General features: G+C 40.6%; 1 long non-coding RNA gene across 5 annotated transcripts in view; it reads left to right on the plus strand.

Annotated features, from left to right (window-relative positions):
* Positions 1 to 17,518, plus strand: part of LOC115378551 (uncharacterized) — a 172,966-nt gene that overhangs the window by 140,158 nt on the left and 15,290 nt on the right. For 3 of the 5 annotated variants that reach the window (XR_003930141.1, XR_003930138.1, XR_003930137.1), the window contains 2 exons: positions 13,582 to 13,648; positions 14,323 to 14,368. This is a non-coding gene — a long non-coding RNA (uncharacterized LOC115378551). Of the gene's footprint in view, positions 1 to 8,171; positions 8,392 to 13,581; positions 13,649 to 14,322; positions 14,369 to 17,518 lie in introns of all 5 variants that reach the window. The other 2 variants (XR_003930139.1, XR_003930140.1) reach the window with 1 other exon arrangement.

A 17,518-nucleotide genomic window follows, 5' to 3' on the forward strand; every position in this document is an offset into this window, starting at 1 on the left:
AAATATTTAGGAAGGCCCAGCTAAATATACAGCCAAGGAGACGTTCTCATACCTTACCTAACCAAGTGTGAAATAGCTTTGGCTAAGTAAGGGGACAACCATTAATACTGATAAAAATGGGACTAGGTGCTCTCAAGGTGGAATGTGAGTTCCCACTAAGTAAGTGATTTATGTCACCTTCAACTGAGGAAAAAAAGGAAAGAAAGAAATTGGCACCTAGGAAAAGAGATGGTTCATACACTTGTGCATGCACACACACACACACACCTTCATTCGCTTACCGTACCAATACACTAGAAGCTGCAGTCATAACATTGTGTAACTTTGCATGCAGTATTACAAAAATACAACATTTTAAAATCACAGTTTCCAAGTCGGTGATAATGACACCAGAGCTAGCGAGTCAAATATTCTTTGGTTCGCTTCCCATAAATCAAGATTTAATTTTAACAGCGCATTTTACCACAGCTCTATAATTTTTAAGAGCCAGATTTATGTCAGTTAATTGGAGGTGAGATATGATATCAGATTTTGTTGTGGTGTAGTTAATTTCCTTTTCTATAAATCATGTCTGATGTTTATTTAGGAGTTATCTAATTAAGTAAAAGTTGTGCCATTGCAAAACTTACGCTATAAATCTGATGTTTCTTCGTTTTTTCACCCTACTCCTTCATGTGTGGAGATGAATTTTGATGATGACTTTACATGATGGGCGGATGAGCTGCAGGGTTCTTCATCTCTAGAGGCCTTTCAGGCGATGGAACCTGGCAGCAGGTCCCAACCCAGTCCTCAAGGACCCTCTGTCCTGTAAGTGTTCCAGCTCTACCCCTGCACTCCTGACTCAATGATACACTTTCATTGCCTGCTCTGTTCAGGTAGATCTGTTTCAACTGCTCGGCCAATCAGTATTAAGCTTGTAATTGGATCAGGTGCACAACAGTAGAGCTGGAACAAACACGTAGAGGACATGGAGTCCTTGAGGAATGGGCTGGGAAAGCAACCTCTGGCAGCCATATTGGAGGGCCGCGGCTCTCAGCATCAGTGACTGAGAATGGCTCAGTTCATTTCTAAGCCTGTTATCACAGAGGAACTCACAATTGAACATGGCTTCACCCTGATTTCAACTATTTCTCTTTAGTCGGTGTGCATTTTGGATGTGACGTGTTATCAGGCGCTTCCTTGGGCACGTTATTTTGAACATGGGTCTACTTTAGCTATGTTGCACTGTATCAGCAGCACTAATAAACTGTTAATCCTCCTTTTCAAAACACACATCGCCGGCTCTTTCTCTGGTGTGTGATTTTCAGCCGAACAATCCCCATTATCTAGGTAGCAAGTATCAAGGAGAGTGATGTTCACTGCACTTAGTGCTCGCCTTGCATTTTAGCAGCAACAACAAAACAAAACAAAACCATGTCCTGTCTTATCACCAAGTTGTCTTAAAATATAGAAGATATTTTTTCCTGTGCTATTCACACTTTGTTTAGATATTGTCAGCTTGTTAGCATCTTGTCAGGTAACTATCAGACCTAAGTTATGCTTGTCATTAGGATAAAATCTGCATGCGATCCACATAAGGATCATTGTATCACATTTTTTTGCACTGGCATCTGTGTCCTCTGCATTTTGTCCACATTGTCATCACATCTCAGTTTTTGTGTGCACAATACAACATGCTTTTCCTCAGTAACTCTCTACCAAGAGGTGTGTTGAGTATGTTTACACTCCTTGTGATGACATGCCCTGAGGGTTGATACTTTGTCACTAGTGTGAACACACTGTTTTCACCTGGCTGGATGTGAATCTGATCATAATTGGGTGTGATCTGTCAGATCAAATCACATTTTGTGTGCTGTGCCTGTATTTACAGGGTGTTTTCACAAGATTTACAGGTTGTTGTGTTTACCTTGTCCGGATGTCCTGATCCAGATTGTTTAATCAGGTATGGAGTCTGAAGTGTAGTTTGTAAAGTCAGCTCAGTTAACCCAAATAAATATTTTTTTTCTGTGGGGCGTGGCAAGGATTTTGTTGGCTAGATAAATAGCCACAGCTAATTTAGCAAAGCAAATAATGTTAAGATTAAATGAGATCAAAATGATATCCGATCACAATGCAAACAGAATGTTGATGACGAGAACACATAAATGTAAGTTGTAAGGGATTGATAGGATTATTCATTATCCTGACAGCATATCGAGATGCATATCAGATCTTATACAAGATGCAAATGAGTTCTTGGGGTGTTGTGGAATTGACAGGGGTTGAAAGCAGCACAGTTTACTGTGTCACGGCAGTCTAAATTTGGAAGCAAATCTTTCTAATCAGCAGGGTTTGACTTTTCTGTGTCTCCCCAAGAGAAAATTTCAAAATATCATCCATCAAACTTTGAAATTTGATTGCTTTCAAAGACAAAAAAAGAGACCGCAGAGACATGAATACACTGTATGTGTTCATACATAAAGTTCACAGTCGCTCATTTCATACAAAGGAGAGGAGTGGTACTTAACCTCCGTTCTGTCTGGCTGTGCTTACGCAGGGTGTCTGGTAGACTGAGCAGGTGGATCAGGAGCACCTGGAGCCAGTGCACTGCCAGCCTTAACATCACTGCGTTTTCCATGGAGGACATTAAAATACAGTGCCTGTTACCATCTGTTGACTAGTGTCCAGCAGTAGTTCACATAGCATCCCAGCAGTTTTACATATGTCTTGTATCTACCTAGATGATCTAACATGTATATCCTGTGACAATTATACTGTAAAAAAAAACTCGATATGATGATAAGCAGCAATTTGATTACATTTGAGTAACAAATATAGGAAAAAATAAATAAATATAAAGACGGCAGCATGTTTACTGTGATGGATTACTTTTCCCAGTTTTTTCAGGTCTGTGAAATGTATTTATGTTTTTTTCATACCAGAGGAAAATAAATGGCCTTTGAATGGTTTGACATCTAGCTACAGAAGACTGCATCTGGACACCACTAAGAAATAGGAAAATGACAGACATAACCCAAAGGATTTCCACTGCAAGGTGATCAGATCATCATCAACTCACATTAATACTGATTAATGGTTAATTAAATGTACATGTCATCACCACCAAAGTGCTGCTGGACTGTATAGACTGTACACCTTTTGTTTCTGGCAGCAGCGATCACCGCTGGCATTCAGGCTATGTTCTCTCTCATAATCATGACACCTAAGGAAAATCACTGTTTGAAAATTGCAATCACGAACAAAGAGAAAGCTTTGGAAGTTATGACCTCAGGAAACCCTGGGCAGCAATTTTTCCTGCTATAAAAAAGTCAAAATCTTCCACCAAAATCAATTCCATTGAATTGTGTTTCACATTCTAAAGTCTCCGTAATCTCCTCAGCCATTCCTCAGTGATTTTTATGATGATGCTATCGTAGCTGCAGTCAGCAGGGCCATCAACTATTCAGGCAGGCACTGAGCTGAAAAATACACAAACTATTACAAGGCTCCCTTCCTAATGTATACTCCCAAATTACATTACCTTATCAGGTGCTTTAAGTAGGACATGTTTCTATGGGTTTTTTCCATTTGGGAACATTAAACTGATTCAAAAGCTACTAGAGGCTGAAGTCCCCTGTTTCTTTACATAATGCCCTCTAGTGGTATTCATTAAGTCAGGAGTATTTATTAGCAACAGTGACTCCATTCAGGTAGGCAGCAAGGCAGACTATCAGCACTTGCTCTCCAAATTAGGAACCTTAGCAGCTGCCCGTGATTACTGCAGATCTGTCCACAAGATTGTTTCTCCATTCGATTCCTCTAAAGAAATGCTTGTTTACCTTAACTTACCTTTAACTGGATTTTCTCCCAAATGAACAAGCTCTAAAGGCAAAATGGCTCAAGAGCGAAATGGCATAATAGGAAAAGTAAGTTTTTCACTTGTTACTATCAAGCTGTATGATATAGTAATGAAACAAATAGGGTATGACAAGGTTTGTGTGAATGCTATTACACACACGCAGATATGTACATGTATTCAAACACACTAACATACAGTACTGCACTACACGCAGAGAGAGAGAGAGGCAGAGAGAGAGAGAGAAAGAGAGAGAGAATGCTGCAGATCTTTTTGTGCACCTGTGGTCTATAATCTCAAAGAATGTAGCTGTTGAGCATCGTCCTGATTCAATCACTTGTACTCGATCAGTGTCAAATGACAGCAGTAGATGTTCAAGGTAAGTCTATTAGAGCCTGCATGTATGTAAGCACTGATGCTCAGTCCTGAAATCCAGTTTTCTTGATTCTTTTTTCCTTTTTTTTTCTTTGCAGTACAGTTGCGATATCCCTCCCTTGCATCATTATCATAACATGAGATTTCTGAGTGTCTGCACAGAGAATATGTCCTGGGTTTGTCACCTTCCTAATTGGCCAAATGAACGTGTGGTACATGCCTGTGGATCTGCTTTATTAGCCTAATCAGGTCTCAGGTGGCTTGACCCCAGCATAAGAACTATCTCATCTCAAGTTGTTAATAAGGCCCTTGGTTGAGAGGCTGCAGCACTATAGCATGGCAACAGTCTAACTATGTGGCAATGCGGTGAACACTGTATGTGTTTCAGTAGGGGATATGTGAACACATGCTTGTCCACGTGTGTTACTGTATATTCTTTGACTTTTATGACTAGTATGTGTGGGTGGTAAGCAAGTAATGTCAGAAAAAGGCATGTAACAGCATGAGGCACTTGTATGACATTGTCAACGGAGGTATTGAAATGCACCATTATGTGAGAAATGTTCTCTCTAGTCAAGGCTGCACCAGTGACCCTGGGCAATGGGTGTAAGACAAAGGACCCTGCACTATCCACAGGATCTGACACACTGATTTGCTATGACTTTGTATGTACCTTTGCATTCCACAACACAAGGAAGAAACCAGAGAAGCCAATAGGTAAACATGCACACAGATACACATAGATGCACTTAAGGCTTGCTCTTGACATACACCTTCATCGTTTGGATGTGTTGGACGATATAGACTGAGAGCCGTCATATCTGAAGCATCCATATGTGTAAATGCCACTGGTTTCTGACTGGCTGTGTTGGAGCCAGTGTGTTTGCATTTGCCATCATAGTATCATTTCTTTGGAGCCAGAGCAGCCAGAAGGAGGCAAATGGTGGAGCCATGGTGAAGAAGTGGAATAAATAATAGCAGGCAAACTATTGTAAAAGTAGATTTAGTAGGAGAAAAAAAGAGAGCAGAATCCTGTGAAGGTCTGTTAGTACACTTTTTTTTTATTGTTCTATTTGTTAAGGATCGTGCATGTTAATTAACATTGTTAACAGCAAAAAAGAATAATGTACTTGAAGTGTGATAATTAACCAGCATGGACGATCAGTTATATACATCAAGAAAAATGACATGTCTCACAAGAACGCACACTTTACAGTCACGATTCTGTCAGGATAGAACAGACACATGCTTACTTTCATTTTTATTCCAAGTCAGTGATGCCAAGGCAACCTGTCAATCACAGAGCATACGCAACCTGAAATAACCTCATGTCAGATCCTCTCAGTGGCAATGTTAAGAGGATATGATGTGGTAACATTTTTTTTTCCCACCGTAACAGGACACAGCAGAAAAAGTGAAATTAGATACCAAGAACATAATATCTTTTGGGGGGAGAAAGACTTTATGTGTGTATTTATTTATTTAGTTTTATTTATTTATTTTTGCAAGAATTTGGGTTGTGGTTCCACTGACTTGCAAGAGCCGTCTCTGCCAACATTTCTGCATCTCGGCTTCAAAACCAGGCCACTTGGTAAATACCTGCCTTGAAAAACAGCCTACCCTGAGAATTGTCAAATAGAGCTGAGAATGGTACACTTAGTCTGCCAAGTCTCACAGGAATATCTCCGATGTCCTAAATCCCCTGGCACACAGGAAGTGATGTGTTTTACGTTTCTGGCAGCACCATACATATAATCATCATAAATTGAATTGCTCTATGGCACTAACCCAATGTAATAATGTCCTCTTCAATGCAAACAGTAACCTATTAATATAACAGAACACAATTAACATTATATTTTTAGTGATATCCTCTGAACTAATGGCTTTGTATGATATAAATTTCTTTTCTTTCACCCTCTCGTCAGGACAAGTAGAAGTAAAGGTGGGAAACTAGGGATAATGAATGCACCCTTCCCCTGTGCCTGAGAAAAAGAGACCAAACTCTGGTATCCTCCTAGGTTAGTAGCTCGCAAATGAAAGAAAATCAAACGCTTCTTTTTCCCTGTAATGGCTCAAATAGGCCTAAATAGGCTGCAAATTTTTAGACTGTGTCTCTTCCCTGATGAACCCAAATCGCTCTAAATCACACTAAATCGCAAAGTGCACCAAATGCCAAGAACATGCCGATGTTTCAGGAACCCTCAGTCGCTGTTGTAAGTAATGGTTCTCAAGTGTGTGTCTCTAGCGGGGATGAAAAGATTCAGCACCTTGGACAGAGGCTGCAGCCACACCCACGCAAGAGTCAGTGGACTTCACAGGGTTCACTGAAGAGGGAATGCCAGTGATCCACTTTCAAACTTTTGCATGTTCAAGACCCCCAAGTTGACTTTCATGAATCTATGGCCCCCAATTTGACATGATTTTGTCCCGTTGTCCCTGATGGGAACAAATATTTCAGTTAAACATGAAATTGTTTAGGTGCCATACTTTCGTGCAGGTGTAATGAAAGATTTACCCCTGGGGCTTCATGAACCCCACTTTTTAAAACCTGTGCACGAGGTATGTGTTCAGTATGATCAGAATTATGTCCATCATTTTAACTTGTCCACCCTTTTTGCCTCCACAATCATTAGAATACCTAACAATAGCTGCAATTTTGAAACGCAAAATGACAGCATTTTTTTTTTTTTTTTTTTTTTTTAGTGTTACACATCCGCCTAGTCCTCGAGAATGATAATACATGCAACCTGCAGGCGAAATTTCCAATATGATAGCCTATTTTATGTCAAACTGGCAAAAATAGCAGTTTGACAAATGTGTGAATCTGTTTCATAACTACCACTGGGAGCAAGCAAAACAAACTTGGCTCTCCATTGGGCTTAAATAAGCAGAATAAGCACTCTGCTGAATAGGCTGCTGTAGCCTCCGTGCAGTGGATTTTCCTGAAAGTTAGTCTCAGACTGTTTGCAATTGCATAAATAATGTTATGATCAAATTGGGGCATCTGGAAATTTCCTAAGGGTCTTGGCAAATGATGTGATCCACTTGGGTCCATGTGACAATTCTGCTATTAAGCCTCGGATTAAGCCATTTGTCAAGGAAGCTGTTTACGTATGCAGATGCCAGACATTTCTAAGAAGACAGCTATCGACATTGCGATTTATTTGGACACAAAATAAATCTTGTATGGTGCAGGTCTTCTTTACACTTTAATCCAACTACAGACAGGTAACAAAAAACAACAACACAAGCTACCAGAACAGCAAGATATTCCCTCATTTGGTGTTTAGATGATGGTGGTGTAGAGTGCTGTCTTCCATAGGTGTTCAGCTGGGTTGGGTTCTGGTGACTGTGAAGGCCGTAGCATCACAACTTGCATCATTTTCATCCTCACCACACCATTCAGTGAGCCCTCATTCTGTGTATTTATTGGAGCAGATGTATTTATGTTTTTCTTTTCATTGCTCACCCATCTGTATGCGAATACTGTGTTACGAACTCGGGTCAGAGGGAAGCAACATAAAGGATGTCAGACACAGTACTGACATGTAAAAGATAATGAGGTTTTATCGTGAAGCAAAAGTAACAAGAGAGGTGCCCTGCAAATGTTTGCAATCACCCAGTAATGACTGGAGGTGTGTTGCCTTACCATGCATGAATAGTGGACATAACAGCTACATGAACACTGACACACTTAAATGTTACATGTCGCTATATTGTATGTGTCTAGCTCCTGTGACTCCATTCTAAGTCTATGCAAACTCTAGGTATGTCTGTAATCTCAGAGGTTTGGTCAGAGCTCAAAAGTATTGTTCTGATGCTTGATAGACATTGCAGTTACTTGTTCTATAGCAAGTTATCAGTCATGGACTGTCATATACTGCATACACAAACACACACACACACACATGCCCACACACATACACAACCTTCATCTTGTTTATATCCTGTTCTACAGCGCTGTCCACTAAGCAGCAACCTTCCAGATAGTCTGCCCCTGGCACAGACTGGCCCCCTGTCCCTGCTGCCCTGCCTTCTCCCTGCCTGCCTGTAGGCCAGGCCTTTCCCAGCCATGTGCAGCTGTCTCACACGCCTCCTAGCAACAGCTGTCTCTCCTCTGCATGTGGCCCCAGCTGCCTCATAAACACCCCCCTGCAGAGAGACAAGTAGAGAGACAGGTAGGCAGAGAAACACCCTCACTTGCAGAAACATGCAGGCGCATTTATACGCACCCCTGCTACTCCCACACACATACCCGATGGAAAATATACTCAAGCAATCATGCACACAAATACACATACAACCACACACAGTCTGCTTCAGCTCCTGATGCTCCTGTATATCCCTAAATGAAAACATCTGTCGGGGTGTGTGATGAATGCTCTCAGCACCAGCAAAAAGGCTAGCGGTTATCGACCATCACATAGAAGTGGCAGTCTCATACCAGTGAAGACATCACAGCTATGCCTTTACACAGGTTATGTGCCATATTGATGCAAATGTCAGGCAGTTTTAATTGAAATGCCTCTGCAGTGATTAAATTGTACAGACCTTAACATTTATGCACTGTAACACTACACATGATCAGGCATTCTGCTCCTGTGTTTGTGTGGTGTGTTGCATAGGGGGCGAGCATGGTGTTGATAATTGACAGTTAGATTTGACCAGCATAGCAACCACTCCCGGGGTGTCAGGAGATATTTCCCGTGTGCTCCAATTTCATATTTTCATTTCGCTGTCTCATATTGACAAAATGCAATAGATGCTGACACGCATCAATATTCCTCGCTCCAGTAACGAAGGAGGAAAAATGAGCTGCCGGGAGCCAAGGGGGGCTTGCCGTGTAGCAGTACAGAAATAGGAGGGGAGGGAAAAAAAAAAAAACACACAAACAACAACAGACCATTACTGTAGCTACTGCATCCCAAAATTGTTTATGGGTTACAGCATCAATTTTATGTATGGTTGGAATATTGAAGGTAAAGTTGGATACAGCTGGTGAGAAATGAACAGCAAACATTTACGTGTTCAGTGTTTCATACCTTATCTTTTTCCTTGCAGAAACATCTTACTTAAACATTTTATGCACTAGCCACACAGTTTGACCTGGTTGAGTAGCACAATTAGGGTGTTTTTCAGTTGGATTCAACTATATGGCTTTACTTTTTTAAGTTGCATAAAATGCCAGTGCTCTAATGTTACATCTCTGATTTCATGAGCTTAGAAATGTACAGGTCGAAGACGCTTAATTGGTATTCCATAATGACAACAACCTCATGAATGTGACATGCCTACTGTCTGCCATCGACAAACGACTAGCGATGGAGCCAAATTATCTCTGCCTCAGATACTGAAAAACACATTTGGCTCGCTGCCGTTAGAGAGTGAGTCAATACTTAAAGCATGCTTGACTTTAATACCTGTCATGCTATGATTGAGCAATCTGAAAGACGTGCAGTTTGGAGGAGGCACTGTGCTGTTGTTATCCATTTAATAGGCATCGAGCCTTGGTAGTCAGATTGATGGACCGCTTATATAAAACAGTAATTTAGTCTGTTGCTGACCACTGTCAAGAGGATAGCAAACATGAATAGGTCATCAAAGTTTATTAGTGGGCCACAGGCTCCTCGCTCTCACACCCCCCCAAAAAGTTTAAATCTATGCCAAGTTCATCGAGGGTGCTAGTAACTGTGGAGTGAACTGTATGTCAGAAGCAAAGTGATGAGAAATACTGTTGCACCATGTTTGTTGACAATGTTAACAAATGTTCATTTATCGCCAGCTGCAGTGTTCACTGCTAACGTAACGTTTACCCAATGTCCCCTCAGGGATCAATAAAGTACTTCTGATTCTGAATCTGATTCTGTAAACTTGCCAACATGGATGCTATCCACAGATCAAGCCACATAAAAAAACGAAAATAAAAACTGTAAAAAGTAGAAAGTCAAAGACCTCGGGCAACTTAAGATTGAAACGTCTGTGGTCTGTGACCAACAGAAAGCTGAAGTGGGCTGTGCTGTTTGAAAAGCACGATCAACTTCTACCCTGCAACAAGTTATTTTCAGTTTTATGTGAGCAACCGACCGGTACAGCATGAAGAAATCCACAGCATAATACACTGCCTAATACCTATTGCCTGCGCTGTGCTGTATAACAGCTACAGCTATTAAGTGGAATTGTCAGGGAATGCTGAATGGCATTCTTCAAGAGACAGGTTGTCCGGGCATTTCTATTTTGAAATACGATACCATTTTCAAACTACACATTTCTCTGACTGGATTTGCCAACTAGATCACTGTATGCTACAGTATAGCTTAGCTGAAGATTACTCCTCAAAGAAAAAGTAATATACTATCAGAACTGACCTTGGGGGCTAAAAACTACCCCCCAAAATATAAGCCTACGCATCGGGATACTTTTCTCAACATTCATACTTTTCACTTTCACACCTTTATGAAGTCGTGCAGGATAACAATCAGGTGGAAATATTTCAATTTCATGTCAGTTCAATGTTATGCTTGTTTTGATTAATTTGAGCTAGTCGCTATGTAACCGACTGAAAAAGATCATTTTCTGTACCTTCAGTCCTGTCTCTGAGCTTCTTCATGCCAGATCTGCAAAAGAAAAGAATGTTTGCTTTGTGTGTGTGTGTGTGTGTGTGTGTGTGTGTGTGTGTGTGTGTGTGTGTGTGTGTGTTTGTCTGAAAATTGTGGCAAATTGACCAGATGGCATCTAAACCAATGAAAATCGGCATCTTTGCTAAGTAATTTAAGTCATCTTGGGCCATGGAATTAGAATTGTTCACACACACTCACACACACAAAGCCACCGTTGCTGACCAGTGGTTGACAAAATGAATCAAAGAGCTCAGAACCAAGCTGTTTGTGTTTGAGGTCGTTTTCCAGACAGCGTAAGTGTTGAGCACAGCGGACAAGCTCAGCTGTGCAAGTTACCACCTCCAAACTATCCGTGCTCAGCTTTTGATATACTGTTGGGCATTAAACTAAAACACGTTCTCCATGATTGTTTTACTAGAGTGTATAGTACTTCCCGACAACACCCATATGCCTGACTCAAATCCTTTAATAATCAAGATCATAAAAATTACAATTCTGTGCTGTGCAAAACTCGCTGTTTGTCAAAATGCTGAAAAATACATTGATATGGAACAATCAAATTAAATTCTGAGGTTTTTGACAGGATTTTTTTTTATTATTATGTGAACGTGGTGGAGTGATCAGTTTCAGTTTATTTGCCGCTTGGAGGTTTATACTGAACCTCAGCAGCCCTTGTGACAGTGTACACAACCTCCAGGGATCTCTTCCGATGTCAAGCTTGTGACAAAGGTTGTTTTTCTGGTGGCCGTGTCATTTTCTCCTTACGATGATGTGTCCTGCCACACACTCACATACACACACACACAGACAGTTATAACCCGCAATAATGATTAGTGCTCCACAGTGCAGGAATGCTGTCATCACCCAAACACCAGGCAGGGCTGTATCCTGCAGTGTGTGATGCCAGTAATCAACCAACCAGTGGGTCAGATAGACACCAATCAGCCATAGACTCGGTCTCACCCAGCATGACTGCCCATATCAGAGATGGCCGGTGCCACCTACAGAGTACCATCTGCTCGACATTTCATCTCAAAGTGCCTTTACCATCTATCTGCCAGCTTGGTGGAGACTTGGGGGGGGATTGCTGGGGAGTTAGGCAGTCCTCAGTTGGATTATGTGAGTTTTTTGGTGTGAGGGAGCATATTTCTGTCCAGGTCACCTTAAAGATGCATCATAGTCTCTTTCTTTTATTATTTTTTTTCTTTTTTTCTCTCTCTCTCTCTCTCTTTTTTTTTTTTTTTTTTTTTACCTCCAATAGGACTAACTGACCCTGTCATGTTGCACGAATATCAGGATTATTTCACTCTGTCACTCCAAAGATTATTTTCTCAATGCAAATTTCACTCTGACTCAAACTACATATTGCATATTTATTGCTGATTTATCTTTCAGTGTGAATTAAGGTTTAACTGTAAATATAGAACAGTTTCTGAATAACATTTTTAAAATTTCAGCCTTTACTTGCATCTTTTTTTTAGATAAAGATCTCACCATAATATGCATGAGGTCTTCAACAGTTGGGTAATACTTCAACATAATTACAATAAAAGAGGACATTGTGCCTGTTTGGAAGGTCGAGGTCTATAAACACCACTTTACCTACAGTATTTTATTTTATTTTAATAAGTATTGTAAGCATATATCAGGTACTGCATTGTCATAACAGCATAGCCTTTAGTATATGCTGGGAACTGAAGTTTTTCCTTAAATTTAGAAATTCATGTAATTCCAAATTATTGTCAAACTCACCAAATGTTGTTCTTCCTTATCAAAATACAGGTGTGGAAGAGGGAAATGCTGTCTCTTTACATTAAGCACCTTCCCTTGAGTAAATGGGCCTTCCTGTTTGGTCTCTTACTTTTTTGTTGCTATCAAATTGACTAATTCCACTGTGGCTTGGAATTGACATCATTAACTATATTTACCTTTTTGAAATTTCAAACAACCATGCTATCTCTTTCATATGGCCCTTGGAGTCCTAACATTAAAGAGTTCCAACCAGAGTGAGTCATCAAGCCCAAGCTTAGAAGGCACTAACTTTGTGCACCTGAAGAAAAGCCAGGACTGGATCCAGAATCAAAGTTAATGGCTTCATCTGTTCATACTATACACCCGGGGGGTCTGACTCATTAAAGTGTAGCCCACGAAAGACCATTTCAAACAGCAATAGCAGTTAAAAGGCATTTCATACACTCTGCGAATCATCTTAAGTTGTGTGTGTGTGTGTGTGTGTGTGTGTGTACATTTTGCGAGTGTGTTTGCACAGTGAGGAGATAATTGATTTTTACTGTAGCTATGGTTTTGCCACATCATACCGTGACATTCATTATCATCTCCATGATTCTGACTGGGGTGAGAGTGTGTTGTATAAATCCAATCAGCACGCAGTAACAATTGTAACTGGCTGACATGTTCCATTGTGGTGCAAATTGTATTTTTTTTTTTTTTTTTGCCAAACCTACAGCAGTGTCCTGCAGAGGAATAACTCAGCCTGTTGGCGGCCTTGACACAGGAACCCTTAGATCCATCATGCCATATCTTTGCCTTAGGGTGCTTTGTTACGTTTTAGGGGCCTGCTCTCGGGCGAAGATAAATGCTGTAAACACTGCTTTATGAATGAATAAAATCCCCTTGCGCAGACACTGCTCCATGGCCCACCGTTAATAAACTGATTCATGGCGTAATCCACTCTCTCAAGCGTGCATAGCCCCTTTTTATGCCCCCTATTTATGTTTGCTGTTATTTCAGAGAGTCAGCTGAAAGGAACCACCAGAGGAAGAAGATAAATCACATTTCCCTGCTTTAATTTATGGAGGTGAGCTAGCGTTATATGAGCAATTTCTATCCCACCAAACACCATGGGTGAGGAGCAGTGAAGGGAAACCTGAAAGAGAAGTCCAAGTCAGGCACAGCATCCTTCTCAATAACCTAGAAGCAGGAAAGTGAGTGAGTTCATTACAAACCTCATTGTCCGTAACCATGACGGAAAAGAAAAGTTAGTCCAAAATCGGAGAATATATTACACTTGGGTCCCCAAAAGGAGCATGCCTTTCATCATACTTATCCAGTTACGAGAAATTGTGGCCATTCTTTTTTTCATACAGTTTAATCTATTTTTTTAGGAGTATCATAATTTTTAGAGCTACTTCCAGGGGAAACGGCTTTGCCAAATTCGTCACAACAGATTTCGATTTAATAAATCATCATACTGTGAAACTTAAATATCTAATCTCAGTTACACTTCTTCTTTCGATGGAAAAATATACTGTTTGTGATACGGAAGCTTTATTGTGTGTGTTCCACAGACTAAAGCATAGACTGACATCATTTTGATATTCTCGCCTATCTTGCAGTGCATAGCCAATGTATTCAGCCAAGAACAAGGTGTAAAACTGCATTTTCCAGCCACACTTTTTCCTAATAATGCAAGATCAAAGTGTTGGCTAAAGTTCAATAATTCATTTTCTGTACCTGCTTATTCTTTTTCAGGTTGACGGCAGGGCTGGAGCCTGTCCCAGCATGCATTGAGCAGAAGGTAAGGGAACTAACCAGAACAGTGATGCCAGTCCATCACAAGGCTACCACAGATAGGCATACATTCACATTCCTACCTGTGGGCGATTTAAAGTTTCTGAAACACCTGACTTGAATGTTGTTGGAATATGGGGAGAAACTGGAGCACTCAGAGGAAACTGGTGCAAAAATGTGGAGAACATGCAAATTCCAGGGTGTGCCCAGCAATCAAACCTAGGTCCAAAAATGTCTATATTATTTTGCAATTAGTAAAAAAATAAAAATAAAGCAATAATACAGTACATGTTAGACATCTTGTGCACACGCTCACACACAAAGATACTAGTACACACAGAGGTCTGTGAGGATGAGTGAAACAGGTGAGTGCATACTCGCTGACTCCCGCTCAGAGACAGATTTGATATGCAAATAATAGCGATCTGTGGTCCAGATCTGACCGAGTGGCCATCTGTTAGGAAACCACAGAGAAGCTGGACGAGGGAGACCTCCAGCAGCAGTCCCTCTGCTGTCTGGCCTGCCTTTCCTGTTTTATCCCTTCACCTCTGCATGCTCCTCTCACAGACCACTCGCTGACAGAATACTGTTATTAGCATACCACGTGTCTTGACTCAGCATCACAGAGTGCGTCAGAAGGTGCATTAGTTAGTCCAAAACAAGCTGGGATCAGTATGGACACACACATGCACATTTGACACCTTATTTTAAACAAGGCAGCAATAAACACATCCCCCATAAATTCTGCAGTCCCTCCTCTTGTCTACTCAATAACAAATATGTCCCCTTGTTTTGACCTGTAATTGTGGTGCACCCCTGAGTCATTTTGTTTCATTTTAAAAATGCTGGAGTGCAGTGCTGAGATGCATTATTCCTCCATGTTTTGTCAAAATCAGCAGTGTCTCGGATATTGCATGCGCAGGATCGACACAAATGGACAAAAAGAAGAAAAGGAACAATCCATAGTTACCCCCCGATTTCACTGCGAGAGACAAAAAAAAACATGATGTGAACTAAAGTGACATGTTGGTTGACATCTTCATGTAAAGTGATTAATCAAGACAGTATTACAGAACAACATCTGCAATAAATATGACACCTTTCATTTTTTTTCAATGAAACTGGGAACTGGACTCAAATGTTATCTATAAATAATCCAGTCCCATTGTGCTTTAGTATTCATTCACTGATTTATCAGTGCTGGCATAAAAGGTATTATAGTGAAAGCACTGGAGATAATTAAAAAAAAAGTGTTATGAAATAGTTTGTCCTGTATACTCCATTGTTTACAATACTTTGTATAGCGCATGAATTGGCAGAGTAGTAGCTCAGCAGATGGTTGTGTGGATTGTGTTAACAAATTTATTATTCAACTGTAAATATCAGGCCTCCAGCGCATATCTTTAATACAGTTATCCGATTACCAAATTTGAGGATACCTTTCAACAAATGTTTCTATTTATAACAGAAAATATTTGCCAGTAGATCATTATTGGATGTTTTTCACTTGCAAATATAATTATCAGTATCAGCCCCAAAAATCCAGTATCAGTCAGAACACACCTGATTCAAGGTCTGCTAGTTTGTGAAGCAAAACTGGAGCACATTTGTTTGGAACGCGTTGTTTGACTGTAGCCCGGAGTCAGTCTGATCAGCATATTTTCCTGCTAAGACAATGCAACCCCAAATTAAAGTGGTGAACGCTTCATTTTTGTTCTTACTTGAAATTCATACCCATTCACACACTTTTTTTTTTTCCTCACACATCCATCGCGGTTAGACAGAACAGATCGTCTTGAATAAACCCAAACACACGCTAAACACAATCCAGAGAGAGTTAATTGGGTGATAACTTTCCTTGAGTCACTGTAGATAAGAGGAGTTACGAGAGTTGGATGCAGTCATTATGAAAACCTGGATGGTGAAGAACAATAATTGCGGTGTAGACCAAAGTCAGGTCAGCTGCATGGATATTGATTACAGAGGCTTATTCTGAGTAGCTGCACAGCTGAGCACAATCAGAGTAATTAGCTATTCCATTACAGCCGCTGATTGGCCATGTCTTCAGGACTTGAGCAGAGTGCCAGCTCGCTTGAAAGCAGGACTTAACCATGTCTGACCATCTAGCATTGTCTGGCACAAAATACAGTTCAAACAAGAGGATTAAACTGTCTGGGAAGCTTTTTTTTTTTTTTTTTTTTTTTAATGAACTCACAGAGTTAACACATTTGAAAAGCCTTAATTGTCTGATTGTGCCACCACATCATGTTTCAAATAAACCTTAAGAAAAAAACCCTATTTGTTGACACTGAGCTGCAATGTGCAGGGCTTAGAAGCGTCAGTTTCCTCCTTCTAGCCTGGGGGAGTGGAAATTTTGAAACATGATATTTTATAGAAGCCAGAAAGCGGGAAGAATGAAATTTTCCCCTGCAACTGCATCATTAACCTTTAAGTTGTGGCCAATCATAATTGCCTCGAGTTTGTAAAGCCGTCACACCGGCTGACCCGGCGCTCTGTTCACTCGTCGGAAAAGCAAGATTGTGCTTGAGGTTATGCTCTAAGCTTTGGTCTTTTAGGCGTGAAATCCGAGGGTTGGGGTTAGTTGTGGCTATCTACCTCTGAGATGCTCAGCTGAAGTGAGAGTACTGTGCAAGCTCATTGCATCAGATCTGTCTGATGTATACAGTAACTTGATATGAGAGCTGAGCTCCAAGTTGCAAAAAAGATTAAATAAAATCCAGTGTGTTCTGTCTACACTGCTACCAAAGCAAACCTTATGCCCCTCATTTTCCACATTGTGAAGGGCAGAAATAATGATTTCCTATTTGGTATGCATTTTTCTGCCTCTCTCCGGTGGAATGTTGATTCCTGGGGAGCAGAAAGGCAGTGTGGTGCCCGTGCCTTATTAAAAGTCAGTTCTGTGCTCTGTATCTTATCAAATACAGAGACAGAAATTAGGAAAACAACCCACTATGTTAGATTGTCTGGCAGAGTGGTAAATATCAGGTGAATAATTAGCTTTCTCTGTCGCTGTTTCTCTCTTTTGTAATGTAAAGTGGTTGAACACCTCCGAGAGAATGGTGCTGTGTTGCTTCTATAAACATCAATTCCTCCGTTGCTCACGGCCCTGGGACATCCAGTGTCTTGGCTGCATGAA

Source organism: Myripristis murdjan, chromosome 20 (genome assembly GCF_902150065.1).
Source record: "Myripristis murdjan chromosome 20, fMyrMur1.1, whole genome shotgun sequence".
NCBI lineage: Eukaryota > Metazoa > Chordata > Actinopteri > Holocentriformes > Holocentridae > Myripristis > Myripristis murdjan.